The 6,931-nt window shown below is 41.6% G+C and overlaps 1 long non-coding RNA gene across 1 annotated transcript; it reads left to right on the forward strand.

Annotated features, from left to right (window-relative positions):
• The first annotated feature begins 297 nt into the window (after positions 1-297).
• LOC125925137 (uncharacterized) lies at positions 298-4,887 on the forward strand. The gene is made up of 3 exons (XR_007458710.1): positions 298-519; positions 1,532-1,688; positions 4,599-4,887. It is a non-coding gene; the product is annotated as an uncharacterized LOC125925137 (long non-coding RNA).
• The last annotated feature ends 2,044 nt before the right edge of the window (positions 4,888-6,931 follow it).

The following is a 6,931-nucleotide window of genomic DNA, read 5'->3' on the forward strand; positions in this document are numbered from 1 at the left end:
ACCTTGTCTCCGTGTGCTCATTATTGCCCTAAACAGAGGGCCTGCGCAATACCCAGCACCAGGTAAACACTGAACGTCTGCCACGTGGACTTCTGTGTTTGTTTATGCTCTTCCTTAAAGACTGTTAGAGCTAAAGATGGCTCGAACTGTTAAGAAATTCCTTCCCCGTCTCTGGTACTATAGTGGCTCACGAGCTTCTTTCGATTATGTTTCTTGTTGTCTTGGAATCTGGCCAATAAACAGAGAATGCTAAGTGCACACCACATCACAATCAGCAAGGACTGGTCATCACAGCTGACACGGAGAATGGAATGTGCTCCCTTTGTAGAGATCGTGGCCCTGGAGAGAAGGTTCAAATTTTCATGAGCCAAACAACCGATCATAGCACCTTCCTGCCACCCAGGATGTCCTGACTTCTATATGGGAACCATCTGGGCCACCATCATGTGGTGTACATCATGATCACCATCAGTAAACTCGGAACATCATTGAATTCCAAGATCAAAAGAAACCTTAAAGGTATCCTCATCCAACATCCATCTTCTTTATGGTTAAGTGATTGATGATTGTCAGTAATTTACATAATACATTTACTGTTGGGAAGTTTTCTTTTCGCCCATATGAGGATTTGAAATCTCCCTTCCTAAAACTTCTACCCATTGTTCTGCTCACTCAGTCATATTTAAAAATTGACCTCTTTGTATGTCAGATTCTGTGTCACGTGGTGAGGCTACTAAGACGGTAAGGCCACATGTGCTTTCAACAGCCTCGTGGTTGGGTTGGAAGCTAATTACATAAGTATATAATAAACAGGCTGTATTTGTGTGAAATAATTCCTAGTTTTGTTTAAAAGCAGGGTGGAGGAGCACTTAACCCGATCTGGCTGGCAGGGTAAAGGAATGGAAGCTTCCCGATGTATGTGATATGTCACTTCTATCTCTAGCTTGTTAGCCAGGGAACTATTTAACCAGCTATGGGTCAGCCCAATTATATCATCTAGACAAAACTTCCACATCTTTTCTGCAAACATAATACTCTTTGCTGGGGCACAGTGACTGAATCCCCTTTGTTCTTTTCCCCACTCCACTCCCACCCCTATGTAGAAACAATGGCATTTGAGAAAGTGACCCCAACTCCAACCATCATATCATATCCCTTGCCAGGATCCCTAATCTAAGCCTATCAGTGCATGGCATTCCACTGATGACAAGTACTTGTTTTTTGTGTTTTTTTTTTAATTTTATTTTTTTATTTTTTAGAGAAAGGGAGTGTGTAAGCAGGGGAGAGGGACAAAGAAAGAAAGAGGATCCCAGCAGGATCCACCCACACTCAGCACGGAGTCCCATGTGTGGCTCGATCCCACAACCCTGGGATCATGACCTAAGCTGAAATCAAGAGTTGGCCGCTCAACCGTCTGAGCCACCCAGGCGCCCCAAGGACAATTACTGTTTAAGGAGTGGGAACATTATGAAGGGAAAAAATATGTTCTGGGCTTGGGAGTGGCATACTTTCTCTCATGTTTTCTTTCCAGAAATGAATGAGGCAACATGTAGCCTATTTTCTACCAGTGAGCAACTTACATCCATGATGAAGCCAACACTGTTATCAGAAGAGAGACAAAAGGAACTTGGATCCTTGATCACATCGCTGAACTGGATGAACCAGTCCTGACACACACTTCCAAGCACGTAAGCCAATAAACGTACTTACTCGTGAAGCTAGTTTCATCTAGGTTTTCTGTTACTCACTTCTAGAGGCATCTTAAGTGTTTAACTCGCCTAAAGCTTTATTAAAGCAAAACGATAGAATGTCTATGTTTTTCCCCCCAAACAACCAGTCTCATAATATTAAGAAGGGAAAGAAAGTTTCTTCGGTATTCTTGTTTTTGTGAATCAATTATGGTTCCTTGGGCCCAAAGGCATATTTTCCAGCAGAAATGTTCTTGATTCACTTACAGAATGGATAACAGTTGGAAGCAATTCAGCTCCACGAGTATTGATTACATGTCTACTCTTTGCCCTGCATTATGCTGGGCACTAAGGTATATGCAAAGTGCTTCTGAATAAGATATGGCTCCTTTCTTCAAGGAGTTTAAAACCCTTTGGAAATCAAATGTAATATAAAGAGCTTGAGCTTTGGTGTCACATACCGAGTTTCAAATCTTGCCCTGCCTATTATATGTCTGGCACTCTACGTAGGCTGTCTCCTTCAATCTTCACATCAACTGTTAAGGTCATTATTTATGAATGAGGAAATTAAGTTCAAAGAGGTAACTAACTTTCCCGAAGTGACTTGTCAGACATGATGGCGCTGGGAAATGAATATAGGACTGAGTCCAAAACCAAAGGTATGACCAATGTTTAGGTGGGAGTTGAATGTGCCATTAATAGGCAAACACCCCCAGCCAGCCAATTTATGTCTATTGTAGTTCTTCTGTCTTAAAGATATGCTACACTCCCAAGTAGTTCTTCTGTCTTGAAGTCAAAGGTGGTGCTCGGTTGGTCTTTTAGGGGAAAAAACTCTCAAGTGAGACAAAAGCTCCATCTGATGGCAATTAGTGCAAGAGCATTGAACGCTTTTTTTTAAAATATATTTATCCATTTAATGAAGATTTATTATACCTAATATATGACAGGCATTGTGCTAAACACAATGAAGAATACAAAGATTCATGAGGTTCAGTTTCTGCTCAGAAGGAGCTATGGCCTTTTAAGTAACAATAACTGTCATGCATCAAACGTCTACTAACTGCTGGGCATTTTTTCATAATCATCTGTAATCTTTAAATGGCAGGGCAGTATTTTTGTGCCCATTTTATGGATGCAGGAACCGAGGCTTGGAAAAGGCTATACCCAAGTCACACAAGCAAAGTCAAGACTTGAAAGCAAGTCTGACCCCAATGCTTGTGTTCTTTTTGTGGCGAGCCACCTAAACTTGATTGACAGAAGCAGTGCCCAATAGGTGCTCCTTTTTTATTCTCTGCTCCTACCACAGTGCTGTCCGCTTAGGCACTCAGTGACTACACCCTGTTCGTTTTTGGTTCTGTAGCCGAACTCTATCCTCTTGTCCTGATGGTTACCAAGTGATTGGTTTTGAGAAATCTGAGGTCCGTTCCCAGTTCTGTTGCCCACAATAGGCCTTCTTGTCCCTCGTGTAAACTGGCTATACGATTTAGATGCAACAAATACATTTCGAACACCTACTAGGTATGCCGGTCCTTCCACATATGTTATTTCATGACTCCCGTTTTTGCAAATAATGAATTTGGGGCTGTCATAAATTGCTCAAGGTCACTCACATTGTTAAACGTAGGTCTAAGATTCAAATGCCAGGTCTCTCGACGATCCAGCATAGCTTGAAATATATATCCAAGTTTTCAATATACTTTCCAGGATATGTCCAAGTCTAATACAATCTCCGCTACACCAGATGTGAACGCTGTTGGGTTTTGTATGGTGAGAACTACTTTCATTTAAAGCATTTACTCTCTTTCTTCCTCTCGGAATATTTTACGTCTATGCAACCTCTGCTTTTTTCCTTGGTGTCTCATAATTACTGGTCCTGGCTCCACGCTCTCTCCCATAACTATTCCCAGAGGCCAGCTCTCACCATGTTACAGCCTGTCTCCTACTTAAGTTTTCATGAGAAATGCCTCCTTTGTGGCATTTACCAGAGAGGGGGAAAGTCTCCCAAGCTCCTCTAAATAGCATAAAGTACTGCTTTTCTCATAGTCTTGAAAAAGTTTCTTTTTCTTTTCTTTTTTTAACTCTATGGCTTGTCCCACGAGTAGGACCTAGACAGCTTGCCACATGAAATCTCTTTGAGTAGACTTTCTTCAAAACTTTGGTCTGCCTAAAACAGTGATTTACTCTCCTTAGCCCCAGGTAATCTCTTGGGAATGCTTTGTTATTTTCAGAAAGAAGAAAATAGCAAATTAAACATGTGAGATTTATTTTTAAAATTAATGTTTATGGTAAAACTCAGCAGAGGTAAGGACCTCATTGGGGTAAGGCCACAGTAGTTCTTGTGTCTCTTACCTTGTGAAATTCTCAGTAACACATTAGATTTTTCTGTATTTCCTTCATAAACCCATCTTGTTTGACACTTCAGTGTGGTGACCCTTGGACTGAATGGAAAGAGTCTAAATGAGAAAAGAGCTAGGGCCATTCACCGCTACATTCAGAAGCTGTTAAGTGTTTTTGGAGTTCTCTCAAGAGACAGTTGGCATGAAGTGAGATTCAGAGTACCCTTTACTTGTAAAAAGGGCAAGTGGGAAAAAATGTCCTTGTCTTTTGAGAAAATAAGCAAAATCATGCTTTCAGCAAAATCGTGAAAGCAGACGCAGCATCAGCAAAGTAGTGAAAAGCAATAACTGAGAAGTCTGATAGACCAGAGTGCAAATCCCATCCCAACTACTTATTAACTGCAAGTGGTTTAACGTCCCTGGGGTTGACAATAGTTACGACTTCATGGGATCGTTGTGAGGTTTCAATGAGATAATGAAAGTAAAGCACTTAGTAAAGCATAACTTCCCTGATGATCCTACATCTGGTAAATATCCCAGCTGTTATGATGATGATTATGATTATTTTTTCTAGACGTATCTCTTCAGTGAAGTCCAAGGGCTGTGCAACAGGATGCTTCCACTTGGGCATCTGGTCATCACCTCAAGCGTATAATCCTGTGCAGCAGAGATGGATTTTTCTGAGATCAAGGAGAGCGGACAGATGGGACCAATGACATTGACCTTGGAGATAGTTTTAAATTGCTCATTGACATTCTCAATGCGTGCTTGTTGAGGCAATTAGCCTTCAGTCTGTATAAGTATAGGTGATTAGATTTCCTAATAAGGACTGGTTAAGAAAGATTAAATCACTCAAAGTCTCAGCCTATGTCTTCCGAAATCACGGAATATAAATCCAATGATTTGAGGGGGAGAAAGTTGGGCAAGAAGGAATCTGAAAGCTATTAGGTGGCATTGAGAATGGCTTGGAGAAGAAAGGGACAAATTGAACATTCAGCTGATTATCCAGATTGTGCAACATAGGCCTGACAACCCAGGAACCTTTAACATTTAGTTCTTTAGCAGAATTTAAATTCCTGTCTCACTCTCCTTAAGGGACATCCTAACTCTGGAGCTGCTCCTGAAATTGCCAGTGACCTCTGTTGCAAAGAGACTGTTTCATTGAGAAACTTACCTTAGGCAATCTTTACCAGAAATGATACCAAAAGCACATGCTAAAACGGGATTTTGGATTGTATGACCTCCTGCCTGGCTGACAATAAGGACCACATCACTAGAGAACTGCCCTTATAGCAAAAGAGTTTATATATTAATTAATTAATTAATTAATTCTTGTATTTACTGGCACTAAACCAGGCCAAAAAAAAAAAAAATTGGGATTATCCTTTATAATCCAGGAGCTTACATAGTATTTTAGAATATAAGAAGCATAGACAATCCTAAATTAATCTGTTGGCCCCAGACTGCATTTAGCTTGGTTATTATCAGATTTTGAAGATTTATGAACCACAAATAATACCCTCCCACCCCTCAAACTGTGTGATCTTGCTCTAAATTTTGAAAGGCAGAGTTTCTGGTCAAATAAGCAGGAAATGAATTTCACCAAGTCAAGGAATTCAGCTGACCACCAGGCAAGCCGGCCATTTTCCCAGATAGCTGCCTCTCCAGAGATTATGGAGGCCCAGGGGAAGAGCCAGAAGGAAGCCTGTGTCTAGCTCCACGTGCTTCCTCTCTCCAGGCACCAACATTTCTTCCGCAGTATATGAATTAGTTTTGACACAATATTTCTGAATAACAAATGACCCCCAAATTCACGGGTTTAATGAAACAATCAGTTATTTTTAAAATCTGTGGGTTGGCTGAGCTGAGGCGAGGCAGGGCTCAGCTGGGTAGATCCCTGGGTGACTGTGTTTCTCTGGGCCGGTTGGAGTGGCTCAGCTCCACATGTCTCTCATTGTCCTGGGATTGAAAGTTGGCCAAGGCATGTTTCTCTCATAGAAGGAGCAGAGGCAACAGGGAGTGAAAGGAAGCATGTGAGGCTTCTTAAGACCTGGGCATGGAACTGTCCCGGTCAATCCCACCTACATTGTCAAGGCAAGTCACACGGCTGAGCCCAAAGTCTGAGACGCATGGAAATGCACCCCCACAATGAGACTGTGGTAAGGGTATGGATGCCACCAATCTGGGTCATCCCCAACCCTTAAAAAAAGGGCTTTCCCCTGAAGAATTTGAAGTTTCCTTATTAAAAGGATTTTTCTTCCTTCACTTTTCATCATCATTTAGGGTATTAAATCTCCTTCACCCCTCCCTTAGCCAGAGTGCAGAATTCTTGTTTTCTTGAACAAATGGAATTAACATTCATGATACTGCCTTTCACTCCCTATAAATAAAAATAAAGGATATAAGATACACAATCTCACCCTCTCTTCCTCCTGCCCCTCCCTGCTCACACATACACACACACACACACACACACACAAACTATAGAGAGTATCCAAAATAAGGAAAAGCTAATTATTGGGTAGGGTTAACCTGAATGTCTTCATGGAGAAGTTGAATATTGAGTACAACCTTGAAGGAAATTACTAAGCTCCTTAAAGCTTTAATTACTCCAAAAAATTTTTTAAAAGTCTAAAAATCCAATCGCAACATTCTATCTATTATCCATATGGTGAAAAGAGAGCTGCATGGACTGGTTAGTTTTTTGCTCTTTTACTTGTTATTCACCACAACCCTTCCTTCAGCCATGTCAAGAATGCACACCATTTGGGCCGCCTGGGTGGCTCAGTGGGTTGGGCGTCCGACCTCGGCTCAGGTCATGAACTCGCAGTTCGTGAGTTCGAGCCCGGTGTCAGGCTCTGTGCTGACAGCTCAGAGCCTGGAGCTTGCTTCAGATTCTGTGTCTCG

This window comes from Panthera uncia, chromosome F1, assembly GCF_023721935.1.
Source record: "Panthera uncia isolate 11264 chromosome F1, Puncia_PCG_1.0, whole genome shotgun sequence".
Taxonomy (NCBI): domain Eukaryota; kingdom Metazoa; phylum Chordata; class Mammalia; order Carnivora; family Felidae; genus Panthera; species Panthera uncia.